We start from the raw sequence: 16,793 nt of genomic DNA, 5'->3' as shown, positions 1-16,793 counted from the left end.
TCTGCAGGAACTTGAGGCTGCTTCTTTCTCCTTCAGCGGCCTTCCCATCTCCTCTGGCCCTCAGGGAGCTTCTCCTGCCTGCCCTCGCCCGCTGGCCTATGGGGCACAGCCTTTCTGGCTTCTCTTGCCTCGCTGCCTTCACAGAGGCGCCTCCTGACGAGTTTACGGCCAAACACAACGGGATCCTGACGGGACAAGTCATTTACCAAGCAGGGAGAGTGGCAAATAAAACGAAGGCCCCACAGTGAGACTCTGTCCTCCCGTCTGTGAAGGGATTTAGCTGCTGGCTTTTATTCCTGAGGGCAGGGTTTTTTTCATAGCTGCTCCTTTTGGTCCTACTGCAGCAAACTCTCTTTTAAGGGGTCTCTGATGCCAGGAGTCTATCCGTCAGCTTCCACACTCAGATGCTCAGGGCTCCTCACACAGAGGCCTTGAGGCCCTGTCACTGTCCCCAGCCCTCTCTTCAGCCTGCCGGGGTGGGGGTGGGGTGGGGTGGGGGTGGTGGGGGTGTGTGTCATGCCTCTTAAGGGTGGCTCCTCCAGGACAGCCCCCTCCCCCCACTTGCTACCCTGTATTGAAATTGTGTGTTTATTTGCAGGCTTTGATTAAGTGGGGTACAAACTCAAGGGCAGTCATTTCCAAGTCATCCTGCACCCCCGCGGCCGGCACAGTGGAGTACAGGTGCGTAAGACCCGAGCTGACTGTGGAGCCATCTGAGGAATTTCACTGCGGAGACAGATAACGCCGTGGCAAATGCCAAGCTGGTCTGTGCCAGTGAAAACAATGAGTTTCCATCCCGTGGGCTCTCGTTTGACAAATATACTCATTACTGAAAAAGCTGAGAATTGTTTGTGATATGGAATCTTACTAACATCTCAATTTGATACTCAAGGAGCAGATACCCCCCCTCCACTTTCATTTTAACAAACATGCAGAAAAACCCATATTAACTTGTGATATGTTAGTCATCCAATAAAAGATTTCAGGGCAGCACATCTTTTGATGGCTGAAGGGTGACCTTTTGGTTTAATATCTGCTTCGCGCAGCTTGAGACATCATTAATTAGCTTCTTTCGATTGAATACTACAACCCAATCACTCAGCGTGTATTTTTTTTATCCTCGGCGGGACCATTTTCCTTCACTTGCAAAAGTGAGACCATAATTGAATGAACGTGGGTGCCAACCTGACCAAGAACTGGAGTCGCTCTTCTCAAAGTGGGCATCCCCTATCTGTTCGCTTCCTTTCCCGGCTCTCCACATGCAGTCCTAAGAAGACCGAACCCTACTTGAGCTGGCATTCACAAATCTGGAAGGCCCTGCCACGTTGATGCACATGTCAGTATGACCCAGAAGAAAACAGTACCGAGCATGATGAAGAAACAGTTTAATTGTATCTTAATTCCAGCCCTGGATGGTGGTACTGGATTGAGGCAAATGGATTTGGAGGCAAACCCTTTGAGCTGAGGGCATGGCGTGGGCACCTGCCCCCAGGGTGGCAGCGTATGCGACCAGTGCCGGAGCCCAGGCAGGTGTGGGTGCCGGGCTCTGTACTCGGTCGGCTGCTTCTCAGCTTCTGTAACGTAGAGGCGGGGAGGGACGAGTGCACTAATATGTTACAAACCTTCAAATCTTACACGACCTGCCTCTAGGTGGGAAGACACGTGTATTATTTCTCTTTGCCCCCGCTGCTCCCCACCTAGCATACTACCGTGGCACCCCGCACACGGGAGGCACTCAACGGCCGTCTGTTGACAAGTAGCCGGGCAGGTATACGTTGTGAGGAGGAAGAACACATATATCCCTGTTGACTGATGGGGACCCGGAGGCTCCCTACTGTGTGCAGGCCGTGAGGGAACACCTCACTGGATTTTGCCTCCTTTTTCTCTGCACTCACCTACTCCCAGCCATGGGACACGCAGTCCACGGGTGCCCAACTTCAGATAAGCCTCAGGTCAAAAGGTTCCCGAGGACTCCACGGATTCCCAGACCCACAGAGAGGCACAGCCAGCCCAGAGCACAGCACTGTGCTCCCAGCCAGGAGCACTCAATCAGAACGATGAGACGGCACCCGAGGAATGGACCTAAGGGCTGCCGGTACCCCGCCAGGGCTTCAGCGCCCTCTGCCAGCACCAGTGCCAACTTGGGGCCAGCTGGGGACCAAGGGGACAAATACTTGCTGGTCGCCTCTTACTGCTGGTTTTATTTACTCCACGTGACTTCATGGGGACAGTGCTATTAAGTCTCTTTTGCAGATAATACAAGGGTCTCAGACACTCTAAGGAACTCGGCAAAAGCTACTCATCAGGCAACGGAAGGGCTGGGATGCTGACCCCAGAGTTCACCACAGTAGGGGCATTCCTTTCCTCTGATCCTTCGAGAGTGGGTTCTTTCTGTCACTGCCTCTGCATTTGTCTAAAGGGTGAGAAGCAGGAGTAACACTTACAGGAGGTGGGGATCCTGGGGTCTGATCACTCCCGGGGAGACAGACTCGCCTCTTCTTTAATAAGGGAAGCCACCATGTTGCAACACTGAGACAACAGAGCTCCAGAGAGATCCCTGGGAAGGACTGTCGGATATTTATCTCAAAATAAACGTGCTTCCAGAGAGTCTACGCAGAAACTGTGCAGACCTAGTCAAAAGAGCACTCTGAGCCTTGGAAAGGACAGGGATTGGGAGCTCAGCCTGGCAAGAGGGCCCTGAGCGAGTGAGTCCCGGGGCCCGCCCGCCTCGGCCTGGGAATTCAGCTGCTGCTCAGGCCTTCCCGTCTCTGGCACGAAAACTGCCTCCTTCCTTGGCGAGGAGCACAGCGCAGACGCTCCCTCCGAAGCAGTGCCAAGGGCTCCCCTTCTGGAGGTGCTGACGTGTTCACAGAGAGAGTCAGAGAAATCAGCCTGCATCATGGGGCGTGCTGAGGTCCAAGTGGCTGGTCTACGTGTCTTGGGAGCCAGCCTGTTTTCACAGGCTCCTGTGCTCCATTCTCCCCACAGATGAGCCGTTCTCTTTTGAAAGTGGTCCTGGGGGAACTCTTCCAGCCCAGGACAGGCCTGATGGCCCGGCAGTTTCCATTCTGAGGCACCTTCCCCCGCCTTCTCTCCCACTCTGGAAGAGGGAGCGACTTGGCAGAAGCTGGGCTGCCCCTTTTTGAATCAAAACTGACCTCCCCTTCTTAGGTGTTCATCCTATGCGTTACTTGTGATCCCTTCCTTTGTTGAGAACACACTGACACGTTAGTTTGTGGGCTTCTTTTCTCATTTCCCTTTTGGGCAAATTCAATGAGGAAGCAGCTTAGGGGATATTTTCTTTTTTTAGGAGCTGTACATATTTCCAGTGCAGCCTCTGCTTTCAGAGAAGCCAGACACAGCGGTGCACCCAGAAGAGGGGGGCTCTCTTGGTCCTTGTTCTGGTTCCCTTGTCAACACTGAGATGAGGGCCAGGGAGGCAGAAATCCCTGGCAGCCGCGGTCTGGGAAGCGTGTCTTGTGTTTGTGCCCACACATTTCCCTACTATTTCTGGGGAGCCCCTCCTGCCCGTGTCCCTGGTTTTCTGTGTTTGCACAAAGCATGCGTATGTTCTCGTGCACTGTGGCACGAGTCCCCGGCCCCTTTGGGTCCTCACCCTCCTTGGCCTGCTCTCACCTGTCAGTTACAGATGGCACAGTGGGTCGCAAAGAGTGGAAGATACACAGGCAAAAAACGGAAATTTATTTTAAGGCTAGCTGTCCTGGTTATAAGAAGAAATTAGTAAGCTTCGTATTTTGTAGACTTCAGTCTTATCCTTAAAAATTATTAGAAATATAAAAAGAAACACTAAATTACACCAACATTTGAGAAAATCAACTTGTTCCGGAGAAGATAACAAACACATGGGATAACTCTGTGCTCCTCATTATGGGACTCAAGTTTTGTCAGACGCTGGGTTCTAAGTCACACAAAAGCTGCTCTGGCCAATCATCTGTTTTCTGTCCCCAAACAAACATCACTTCACGCCAATATTCACGGATAATATATCCGACTGTTTCCAATGTATTAGCTTCAAGAAAACGGGAAGCTTGTACTGTTTGCAGGTTGTGTGCCTGCATGTGTACATGTGTGGGTGTGTTTTGGAAAGACAAGTGAAACGAAAAACACTCCAAACTTACAGCTGGCAGGAACAAGTACCTGGCATAAGTTAAGAGATAATGATGGAACCCGATCAGCCACTACAGTCTGCGTTTCAACTGTCTTTTGAAAATCGGGAGCCCAGCCATGGAGTCATCAGCTTCCACCCGAGCAACACCTGTGCCCCCCTCTTCCTACGCAGGCTGCCCACTCCCCCTGCACCTTGGTCCTGCACCTGCTGCCCTGCCCTTTTCACATTTTTCTGACCACATGCCCCTTGTGTGCCTGCCTTGGGCAATCTGCTCTCTTCATTTAGTGTGGTGGTTTCTTTGCACCGTGCAGAACTGATTTCCCAGATCCACCGAGCTGTGGACACAGTCAGACATGTTTTCTTGATGATGTGTTAGCACAGGAGCCAAGAACATACAGTTAGTCTGAAGCAGGTCACTGCCACCTGAAATTGACAGCCTTTAGTAGGACACAGCCAACGGGCATGCTTCTAGAAAATACTGATAGAAAAATATGCTCTTTGCAGATTTAAAAACTAACCAGGATAAATTAAAGCTCAGAAGAATCATCATACATTTATGATCCTATTGTATTTACGGTATACATTTGAGGCATGCTAAGTTTACACGTTCATCATACCTCGCAAAATGACAGTGTAATTGTCATTTTAAAAACGTGCACAGGATTGGGTCAAAGCGATCACATGTATTACATGCATGTCTAGTGAAATAGGAATGTGGTGGGATGAGAGATTGTATGATTTATCCTGGAACTGATTCATTGACTATTCTTTCCCATTTATGTGAATACATAAAATGATGCAGAATTTAAAAGTTATATTTTTTATGAGTATTAGTAAATGTAACTACTGAGCAACTATTTCTAGGTAACTTCTATGTAATTACTTCAAACCTGTCATCTCAGAAATTCAATTAACAACCAAGGGGCAACTGAGGAAATGGGCTGAGGGCCCTACTACCTCAGCAGAAACGGCAATTTCCTTGGGTCTTTCCCTTCTGCACACGGACAGTAATATGAGCTGATGGGACTTTGTAACGGGAGCCTCATAAGAAATGTTGCCCATATCACAAGGAAACACACGGTCTGTCATTAATTGAGGCCTGCATTTCCAACATGGAGGCAACGCCTCCCTTGTATTGATATCGGCAAACCTCTTTCTCAAGTAAATGACACTCGCCTACATAACCATGCTTTGAACCTCTGCTGAAAATGCAAATGCATTTGGAATCAGTAATTCTCTCTAAAAGGCTACTTTTCTCTTGAAAATCTTGTGAAAATGCTGTCATTCAAGTAAGGTGATGTCTGAAGGACCGAACGCTTCAGTATTACTCAGTCACAAGATACCCGCATCTCTGCTAATGAGTTAAGAGAACAAGGTGGTAACACCAACACCCCAAACAATCACAAAATCTTGTTCTTAATTATCAACTACAAAAGGCAAGCTGCTAATATCTGCTTCTTTGTGTGGGTGAGTGGGGATTAAAAACAGCAGAAGAGAAGAGAATTGTAATACAGCCTGTGTTTCAAGAAGACTAACTCAGGTAAGCTGTCACCACACTCTCAAAGCCCTGTTTGTTGTAAGGGGTAATATTTACGAACATTTTGCAGAGCTTCTAACAAACCATTTGAAAGGGAAAACATTGAGAACAAGACTGAATGGTGACAGAACGCAACGGCGGCAATGGAAAATGTGTCTGAAATAAATGAGAAACAGCAAGTCTCTGAGGTCAGAAGATCCCTCCTGCCTCCCCAGTAACCTTGACCTTTCAGGGAATGAGGCTGCCCCTCTGTACTCCAGTCTTCCTTTTGAACTGATAGCCTCATACTCAATATTCCTCAATTACACAGTGAGGCTGCATTGTGTCAGATTTTATTCTCATTGGGAACAGCAAGATCATCTGAAACTCTCTTCTAAGGCCACATAAATTTACGAGGCCATACCAGTGTAATCTGGGGGGAATGCCAGGATAAATCATTGTGGCTGCATTTCTGAAGGGTGACAGCACTGCCGAAGCCCATCTCTGGGCTACACTTTATTCTAGAATACTTCCCACTCAAATCTCTAGTTACAACTTCTATGTGCCACCTAAACATGGCTGCTGTTCAGTCATTTTTACAGCTTCCTCTTTTTAGTGGTTTCTGTATGGCATTCAAAACTGAAGATGTTGACGAGTGAATATAACTCCAAAGGAAATGTTATACGTGCTTAATTATGTAACTGTAACAATGCAAGAAATCCTTGGTATAACTGAATATTTGGGTATAATACTGAAAACGCCTTTCCCAATACTTCAGAGGCTATTCCCTTTCCAATTTTGAATAGAAAAAGGGAGACCTCTGGAGGGCCCGGGTGGCGCAGTTGGTTCAGTGTCTGACTCTTGATTTTGGCTCAGGTCATGGTCTCACGGTTCATGAGATCGAGTCTCACATCAGGCTCTGCACTGACGGTGCATATCCCCTCTCTCTCTCCCTCTGCCCCTACCCTGTTTGCGCGCGCTCTCTCTCTCTCTCAAAATAAATAAGTAAACTTTAAAAAAATAAAAAGGAACACTGAAAAGGAGACATCTGGGTAGACCCCCAACCCTCACCTTCCTTTATTATTCTATCAAAGGTAGCTTCTGCTGCTTGTGTTCCCATTTCTCTCTTGGTGAGGAAATTAATGGAGATGCTAAAATAATTTGTGTGCGGAGTGACTCTGAGCCCTGTTTCTGAATTATTGTTGGACTTTGGTCCTGAATCATGGATAATGATCTAGGTGACTTCAGGAGAGCGTTCTGAGGGGGGAAAACCTGATGGGTATAGGCAATCCGTCAGAGTCATATTGGTCAAGTCTAGGTAGGGAAAAGGAAAACAGCAGCTTGGGCCTCAAACCGGGCTTCCTTAATGACTAGGAAAATAGCATTCTTAACTCTTCCCTTCTGAGAGCTCCACATAATAGCACTATGGGAAGGAGGGACAATTTAATGAAAGCTTTTACCTGCTGGCTGAAACTAAGCAACCTATTTATAAACGGCTCTGAAATTTAAGTAGAAAGCTCTTACCTACTCCAAGTTCAAATGAGAGCCCAAGGCAAACGAGTGAAGACGGAAAGGCGAAGCATGCACTGGGACGGAAGTACATAACAGATTGAGGCAGAGGTGATCGTGTGACAGGCGATACTGGGAGAAGCAGCGGGAAACCAGAAGATGGGCCTTAGTTAAGGCTGACCTGAAATGGCCCTTGAGGGAAGCTACTGTTGCTGGTGGACAGTATATTATGAAACACTGAGTAAATGGTTTTGCTTGTTCTGTTCCCAGCACTAAAGCCCGGCCCTCCTTCCCTCTGCCTCCCCAAGCTGGCACCACCCCACGAGGCCCCACGTGCAGGCAGGACTTGCTGTGTGCCAGGCACTGTTTTCAGCTTTTTAAGTGAGGAAAATGAGGCACAGACAGGGAACAGTATTTGCCTACAAAACCTTCTAGAAGGTTTCGCTGTCTGGCTTCCTGGTCTGTGCTCTCAAATGACTATATTACACGGCCTTCATGGAGGGACTTCAGGAGACTGAAATTACAAGGAATATTGTCAACACAGAGGTGACAATTGGTCTGGAGATGAGGGTGTAGGCAGACAGCACACTGAGGGAGTTCTTCATCTGCCCGGGAGGTGGCAGTTAGAGCCTGACGTCTGACGTCTGTGGGGCTGAGTTTACAGCACCCAGGACTGGGGTGGAATGCGTACGATAGAGACAGTAGAGTACTGAGTAAGGGGTGGTCGACACTGCAGGCGAACACCAGGAGACAGGCTAATTCAGTGGGCGGACTTTGTGGCTGGCACCGGGGGAGTGGATGCTGCTGAGGGTCAGAGAGGGACACGGTGTAGCAGTGACTCTGGGCGCACTGACCTAGGACCAGCCAGCAATCCAAGGGGGCAATAATGTAGTCTTGATTTGGGTCTGCAATTAAGAGCGACCTGTTCAAAGAGAGTGACCAATTCACAAAACGTGTACTTCTGGAGCAGCCGATTCACCCGAGAATAAGGTGCTGGAGATGCTGAAGGAGGTGGAAGGAGGTGCGTGCCTTTGATGTGTCCCACTCAGGCCACGGGCTGGGAATACACACGAATGAGAACACCTTTCCCCTGTGGAGTCTTTCACTGGGTCAGGAGTGCAGTTCACATGCTATGGTGTCTGAGCTGCGCCTCGGTCCTGTGGGACCCCGCGGTTCCCGGTACACAGGGTGCCCAGTGACCTGTCAACAGTCACAGAGCTAGCAAATGGCAGAGACAGGGCTCAAACTCAAGCATCTGACTCCCATATCTCTGCTCTTGCCGTTAACTTAATGCTGTTTTCTCATCTCTACCAGGTTTACATGTCCATGTTCCCATGCAGTTGTCATAAGATGAGGTAGCCTTTAAAAAACTGTCCCTGGAAGCCTGTGGAGGAAGGTTTCATCTCCCTTCGTTGCCTCTGGTGGCTAGGGCTTTTTTTTTTTCTTTTTTTTTTTTTTTACTTTCCTAAACATTAGAATGTGCCCTTAAGCAAAGATTTCAAAATAGGCACTCTTAAAATCTGCTAAAAACAAAACGAGAGTTCTGTTCCAGTGGGAGCCTGTCCTATTTGGGGAACTGCCTGAATGTGCGCATCTGGCTGTTGTGACTGGCATGGTGATGTGCAGGGTGCCATGGACTTGGGCCACAGACCTGGGTCCGAAATCAGGACCACTGTGCGTTCGCCATGTAAACCTCACCTAGATGTCCGGCTTCCCAGAGCCTCCGTGTTTTCAACTGGAAAATGGAGTTAGTGACACAGGATTGTTCAGGGAATCAAATCACTTGTATGAGACAGCACTATGTAAATGTCAGGAATGACCCCTCTCTCGTTTTCTACCTTTTCTTCCAGGCCAGGGAGTGAGCAACCCCCAACTGAAAAGCAAGTAGGAATGTTCTCCGTCAGCGAGAAGTCTGGCACCGTGTGTTTCAGGTGCCTCTGAGGTCCTGCTGCTTGGCTGGGGCCTGCAGTCTGGCTTGGGCTCCGGGTAACCCGGCCTCAAGGGGCCTTTGCCCAATAGCTGCCACTGTGCTTCTGAAAAGGCTCAGGGCTGGGAAGGGTCTGAGGTGCTGTGCTCCTTATGTTCGGTGTATTTTGAGTGCCATGGGGGAGAGAGAAGGTGACAGGAAGTGAGAAGAGGGAGGAGAGAATAGAGAGCAGGAGGGCATTCTAAAATGGGTTTATTTCTCAAAAGTACAATGAGATGTAAGCCTTAACACATTCATATGAATTCTAACATGTAACCACCGCCCTCCCTTGCTCAATCCCCGACTGTCTGCAAACCCAAAGACAGCACAAATGGAATCCGAACACTACGTCACTGCTTAGCTTCGAGGGGACGTGCGAAATGGGAACACACTATATTTTAGTTCTGCTCTTTATTCTGTCTTTACATCCACTCACCGTGGGCAGCATAGATAAATGACACCCCCAAACCTGCCCAGGGCATGAGTTTTGCCTCTGTCTCCCTCACCCCCTTTACTGGTGATCATAATAAATAACATTATTCTGCGTGTGTCTCCCCAAATCTCCCTCACCCAGACTGCCTGTTGATAAAAATTCATAAAACCAAACAGAAATTACTAAAAGTAGGTTAGTGGAAAGGTGGGAAATAGAACTTCTGAAATAATTCTAAAACAGTGTATGATTTGGGGATTTAGCCAAGCGAGCTGACAAACTGGGCCATTCAAATGTATTACGCCAATATTTTCTCTGGCAAGAGACTGCTTGTTGGATTTGCATTCAGTTTCACGTCAGGACTTAATTCCTTGTTTAAAAAAAGCTGGAGGAAAATTTTCCATTAGCTACATTTTACTAAGACCCAGTTCCCAAGCTTGGCCAATGCATATTACAATGTATAATTAAGCGTAATTACATTAAAATATTAAACCATTAGAAGCCATTAGAAATCATGAAATTTCTTGCATAAAGTCATCTTATGAATTACTCTGGTGATTGTCAGACCTCTAATCAAGAGAATCTGCCCCAAAACAGCAGAGATTTATTGCCAGATGCTACCATGCAACAGCCAATCTGGGGCCTGGGAAGGGGGAATGGTTTCATTACAGCAGGCACATTAGCAGAACTTTTCCTCTAATGACATTCTTGGATGAACACTTCTGTGCCCTAAATGGCCAAATTCTGACAGTAATAAGCATTATTTTAAGGTAATTAAAGCACGAATAGAATTTTAGGCGAGGTGATAACAGACCACACAAGAAAGCAATTCTACAATTGTGGAAGGGGCTCTGTATGATACATTCACCACGCCTGCTGGTATCTTCCAAATTTTTGGTTTTGTAAGAGGGAATACAAATTATATTTAGCTCAAGTCAGTGTTTGAATTCAAATCCTTCAAAAAAAAAATTTAGTTTCTATAAAGCAGTTTAAAGCAATCTTGCTTACAAGTGCTCATTTGCTTGGCCAACTCTCTTCTACGGATAAGAAGGGTAAATGATAGGCCGGCTCCTAGACAAAACTATCATACATGTTGAATTACCAATGTCCAGAGTGATGAGGCTTCAACATCAATCCTTTCAATTTATGCACATGAGCATATGTGTATATATATTTTCCTGACTTCGGCCTGTTGTTGCAGTTTCATTTTGCAAGGACTGTAGATGGCCTAGATCAGTGGGTCTCCAGTCAGATTAGAATCACCTGTGGAGACTGTAAAATCTGGTGATGCCCATAGCAATGAAGTCGGGATGTCTGGGCAATGCTGGTGGGAAGTGGGCACTGGTACTCTTACCAGCTCCTGTCACGTAGGGTTGAGAATCACTAACCTAGAGTCATTTGTCTGTCCTCACCAATGGTAGGTTCCCTATTTTCTTCCCATGGGGGCTGCTTCTTTACAAAGACTCTGAAGGTAACTATAATGGGGCAAACACGAGGCAGGCTCACTCTGTGTACCCCTAGGTCCTAGCATAGGTTCTCAGGCCCCATTGTCTATAGGGGCCAGGCAGGCCTAGGAGGAGTGACAGTGACGTGGGTGGAGCCATGGTGAACTGGAGAGCATGCCCCTATGTACAGGAGAAGACCCCCAGTGCCAGCCCACTGTGACATCAGGAAAGTGGGCCCAGGGCTGCCCAATTTTCAAGAGAAGCCAGAAGTCTGGCTTTCTATGTGAAAACCTGTTCATAACGAATAAAAAATTTATGAAAACTCCGTGTTGGCCACACGAACATGTGTATGACCAAAAATGGCTTACAGATGCCAATTTATAATCTGTGAACTAGCACCACCATTCCCTGGATGTGAGTATACCTTCAATATGTGCAAAATGCAACATGAGCAATATCTGGGAAGTGCTCATGTTTTACACAATACAGACAGGTCTGTATTTGCTGCTTGTAATTTGGTTGTGCTCTGCAGCACCAAATGATGTAACTTATGTTAACAAGTCCTTAAAAAGTCTGCTAAATGAGGGGGCGCCTGGGTGGCTCAGTCAGTTAGGTGTCTGACTTCGGCTCAGGTCATGATCTTGTGGTCTGTGAGTTCAAGCCCTGTGTTGGGCTCTGTGCTGGCAGCTCAGAGCCTGGAGCCTGCTTCGGATTCTGTGTCTCCCTTTCTCTCTGCCCCTCCCCCGCTCATGCTCTGTCTCGTTCTGTCTCAAAAATAAATAAATGTTATTTACTAAATGAAGGACAATTTAAACCTATAAGTTTACTTATATATACTTATAATATATAATCATCATAGAGCAAAGAAAACATAAATGGAACCAACTCACCCACCCAACTTGACTGTCTTTTTTTTTAAGGTAGGCTTCAGGCCCAGTGCAGAGTCCAATGCAGGGCCCAAACTCATGACCCTGAGATCAAGACCTGAGCCAAGATTAAGAGTTGGACACTTAACCGACTGAGCCACCCACGCACCCCGACTCTGTGAGCCTTAATGCAGAGCTTCTCACGCTCTGCTGTGCAATGCGGTTCATGTGGGAATACTGTTAATACAGGATGGATGGTGGGGGAGCTGAGATTTGATAGTTAGTACAAGCTCTCAGGTCATGCCATTGTGATTGGTCTAAGGACCATAACTGAGAAGCAAAGCCTTAAATCACAGAGGTGGGCCAAATCACACGGCCTATGAAACTATAAGACTGGTTGTCCCTGAGGGCACACCCGGTCTTTTGTCACTATGGCTGGCACATACTAGGAGCACAATAAATACTTGCTCAGTGACTGAGTGAAGAATCAGTTTGGAGAGTTTCCATCCCAGGCCAAGCAAAGAGCTTGGGTAGATGCTGCTGGAGGTGGGGGTGACCAGACCAGGAGCCAAGGCAAGTGGAGGGGGGGGTGCCTCACAGTTCAGGTGGGTGAAAAAATCCAGCTATCTGGACAGGTGGCAGTGAGGTCAGCCTGCAGTTTCTAACCAGGAAGCCATCAGAGAATGCTATGAGCAATAAGCAGAGACTCAGTTGGAAGGGTTTGGGGTCTGTTTGGCCACGGGAGCAGGAATGGAGTTTAAGCAGGGAAATGAGATGACCAAAGTAGGATTTTAAGAAGATTATTTTGATAGGGGCACCTGGGTGATACAGTCAGTTGAACGTCCGACTTCAGCTCAGGTCATGATCTTGGGGTTTGTGAGTTCGAGCCCCTCATCGGGCTCTGTGCTGACAGCTCAGAGCCTGCTTTGGATCTTCTGTCTGGAGAGCTGCTAAGATGAGGTCCTCTGAGGGCTCTGGTTCAGAAACTAAGTTTCATAAAGTAGGAAGGTTACTTGTCCTGCTGAGTGCTGTGCTATCAATTTCCTATTTCTGCTGCACAAAATAAATCTTCTAAAATGGCAACTGCTTTACAACTCTGCTCCTGCTTAAGTGCCTAGTTATAGATTCCTGAGAATCTTTTACCCAAAGAAACCTATGTCTTCTTACAAGGAATAAACCTGCAGAAAACAAGAGAACAAAGGGAAGGCAATGTCTGGTTGCTATTAATTCACATGGGGATTCACTGAAACACAATACACTGAAACCATTTTGTAGAAAAGAATGCACCCAGCTTTAGTGAAATCCAACCTCACCTCCCAACAAACTGAATTTAGTCACAAACCCAGAATTATGTTTCCCTATGGGAAAAAAAAAAGGACTGTTGGTAAGAAAATGAACATACTCTTCTCCCTATATTTTGTCATTATCAGTCCTGTTTATGTGCATGGATCGTAACATATCACATGTATTAAATAAATGTGAGTTAAGGTAGAGAGCTATGAACAATACAAGCCAGAGCCTTTTCTTTTAACAGGATGACACCATTTATAAAGCCACAGCATTTTGGAGGTAGAAGGACCTATAACACCTTTTAATTTGCCCCACTCGTTTCACTGTAATGAATGTTCTGAAACACTATCCCTGTTCTTTCCTTGCTGGAATAAAGTACCCTTCCTATTTTCCCACAACAACGCATACTTCTGCCATAGGAATTATTTTATTTTGCCTGAAGCCTACTGTTGTGGAAGGGTTTGGGGGTCAGAGAGATCCGGGTTCCAATTCCACTACTGCAGAGGGGAGCTGTGTGATCTGGGCATGTTACTTAACCTCTCTGAATCTCACATTTCATTTTCCATAACATTCCATTTCATCTGAGAGAGCAAAGACAGCCATCAGCTCCACCTAAAGCATTATTATACATCCCGAGTCCCTAAAGTCCAGTGGATGCCTTGAGAATTCCTTTCAGCCTGCAGTATATTTCTTCTTTCTTTCTTTCTTTCTTTCTTTCTTTCTTTCTTTCTTTGTGAATGAAGATGGGCTACCCTTCTGTTCCAGGGCTCACCAATGGTCCCTTTCATGTGACAACAGCAGTTAAGGGTGCCATGAAGATGAAATGGGACATGCGTGTACAAATCGTGATACCTGGGATTGAATAAATAGCATTTTCTTCCTCCCTAATGTATTCATCTCCCTCCCTCCCTCCTTCTCTGACCTCTCACACCTCTGTCCTCCCATTCCCATGGCCCAGACATAGTAGGTCCCCTGAATGTGTCTTGCTGTTCTTTCCTCCTTGAACGCCCTCCCCTCTTCTCTTTGCTTGGCTAACGCAGGACGTCAGGTGCAAGAATACTTCCAGGGCATTTCTGTTACTATACACGCAGGGCTTTGCACAGTGCCTTGCACACAAAGGCCCTTAATAAGTACATGTTAGCCAAAGGATTGGATAGATATTAAGTTTTTTTAGGGCAGAGTCTATCTCTCATTTGGTCACTGAGATGTACAGGGCTTGGTGGTTAATAGACCTTGAAAAGTTCTGTGGATTGACTTTAAGTGACTCTCCGCAAGTCACACTGCCAGTTAGTCTCTTGACACTTATACCTTCTGTCTACACAAGAGCTGCCTATTCTATTTACCTGTTTACTTATGTTCGCACTTACACGATTCTGTAACTAGAGAGGGGAAAGAAGAAAACAATAGAGGTAAAACAAAGAAAAAAATCACAGCCAGCATGTGAAAACATTTTTTGAGGAGGAAGGAACTACCTCAGTCAACACTATATTAAATATTTATTTTTGAGGGAGGGAGACAGAGTGTGAGCGGGGGAGGGACAGAGAGAGAGGGAGACACAGAGTCCAAAGCAGGCTCCAGGCTGTGAGCTGTCAGCACAGAGCCTGACACGGGGCTCGAACTCACAGACGGTGAGATCATGACCTGAGCTGAAGTCTGATGCTTAACCGACTGAGCTACCTAGGCACCCCCAAAACATTTTTAAGTAAGTTTAAAATAGCAAGGAGTGGGGTGCCTGTGTGGCTCAGTAGGCTAAGCGTCTGATTCTTGATCTCAGCTTAGGTCATGATCTCACAGTTCATGAGTTTGAGCCCCATGTCCAGCTCTGTGCTGACATCGTGGAGCCTGCTTGGGATTCTGTTTCTCCCTCTCTCCTTGCCCCTTCCCCACTTGTGAATGTGCACTTTCTCTCTCAAAATAGATAAATAACCTTTAATTAATTAATTAATTAATTAATTAATTAAAATAGCAAGGAGTTACCAAAACATGCCCTTTACTTAGCTAGCCACCTTTAACTATCTCTGTAATAAAATTTTAATATAGCAACTTTAGCCACATTAGAATTCTTGGGAATTACTTCTGCTTAGCTGTAAAATATTAAGTCATCTGAGAAATTCACCACTGGCTGTCCCAGTCTGGGGCTGAATGGGCCACCCCTGGGAGACTGGGAGGCGGGCATCCTTGGCTTGGTTCCTCCCATGCACTGGTGGGCTCTGTCTCATACCTCCACTCCTCTTCCTCCCTCTTATCCAGGGGCATCTACTGCACCACTCTGAGCTCTAGACGTGGCCAACAATATATTCATGCATCCAAAGCAGTGCCAGGTGCTTGGAAGGCAAAAATCAACAAGACTTATTTTTTGCCCTCACGGAATTCACGATCCAGGAGGAAAGGCAGAGGTGCAAAGGATTTGTTGTCGTGATGCAATAACACAATGACAGAGTCATGTACCGAGTTTAAGGGTGCACAAGGAGAAGATGATTGTGGATCATGGGAGGATCTGGGGCTGGGTCTTCCACGGTCAGTGGGAGGAGCTTGGGGCCTTCAAAGAAGAGGAATGACATGTGCTGTGCCGAGAAGACATGGACCCACCCTTGTTTTCTCCAAAGGGAAAGAATGTTCTAGGTAGATCTGGGGATAATCTCAGCAAGGAGGAAAGGGGCTCAGAGCACTTTATGTTCACATTTCACCAAGCCATACAGGTCTCCCCAAACTGACCCAACAAGGGTTTAGATTCACTTCACTGAATCCGAAAGAGAATATGCCCACGGTTACGTGTAATGAAGCAACTTTTGATATCTCATCCTTTATTTCCAAACTAAAATACGATGGGCTTACCTGGATACCTGTTTCAGAGCATGTTAATGCTTGTGTAGGTTTGCTGTTTTTCCACTTTCTTAGGACAAGAAATCCTTAGAAATAATCAGAGCTGTTCATTTGAAACAGAAGAGCCTCACCATTCATAGCCCACTAAAAAATAATAATAATTCCACTGATAGATCCTTCAAACAAAAATTTTGTAAAATTATGCAGCATAATAACAATGATACGACTCCTTTGGTTATTTCAACCTATGTAGAAAAAATAATTAAAAAGTGGCATTGTGATTAAAGCCATTATTTTCTACAAGGACACAACATGAATAAATACTGTTTTTTCCTAATCGTTTTTATTCAGATAGCACAAGAATGGAATTGGCAACAATCAAAAAATTTTCTATGTGCTTTTCCAGCTGATTAAAGTACTTATTAGCTAACTAAAAAATATGTTTTGCACTAGAAAATTATAGACGCTCACCTATTAATAAAGTTAAGTGAATGAATGAATGAGTGAACGAGTTGGCGGCTATAAAGAATCATGGCTCTAAAGGAAATCAGCAGCCTCAAAATGCCGGCAGCAGCTGAGGATACTGGTAGGAAGATCAGGCCCCAGCTGCTCCCATTCATCCCTCTTCCTCTTCTAACAAACAGTCATACGGCACTTACTATGTACCTGCAACTCATTGTTCTAACTTACAAGTTTTTTTTTCTCCATATATAATTCCTCAAAATTATCACACCCATTATGGTGAGGAAACTGAGGCAGAGAGGGGTTAAGTAAGTTGCCTGAGGTTACAGAGTTAATGAGTAGGAGGAGCAGGATTTG

The 16,793-nt window shown here is 46.2% G+C and overlaps 1 protein-coding gene across 9 annotated transcripts in view; it reads right to left on the bottom strand.

The window, feature by feature from the left end:
• L3MBTL4 (L3MBTL histone methyl-lysine binding protein 4) overlaps window positions 1-16,793 on the bottom strand; it is a 442,148-nt gene that overhangs the window by 22,687 nt on the left and 402,668 nt on the right. The window lies entirely within an intron of this gene.

The sequence above is a fragment of the Acinonyx jubatus genome, chromosome D3, assembly GCF_027475565.1.
Source record: "Acinonyx jubatus isolate Ajub_Pintada_27869175 chromosome D3, VMU_Ajub_asm_v1.0, whole genome shotgun sequence".
NCBI classification, from domain to species: domain Eukaryota; kingdom Metazoa; phylum Chordata; class Mammalia; order Carnivora; family Felidae; genus Acinonyx; species Acinonyx jubatus.
Note: the sequence above shows the minus strand (reverse complement) of the source record. Positions and strands in the feature narration are given on the sequence as shown.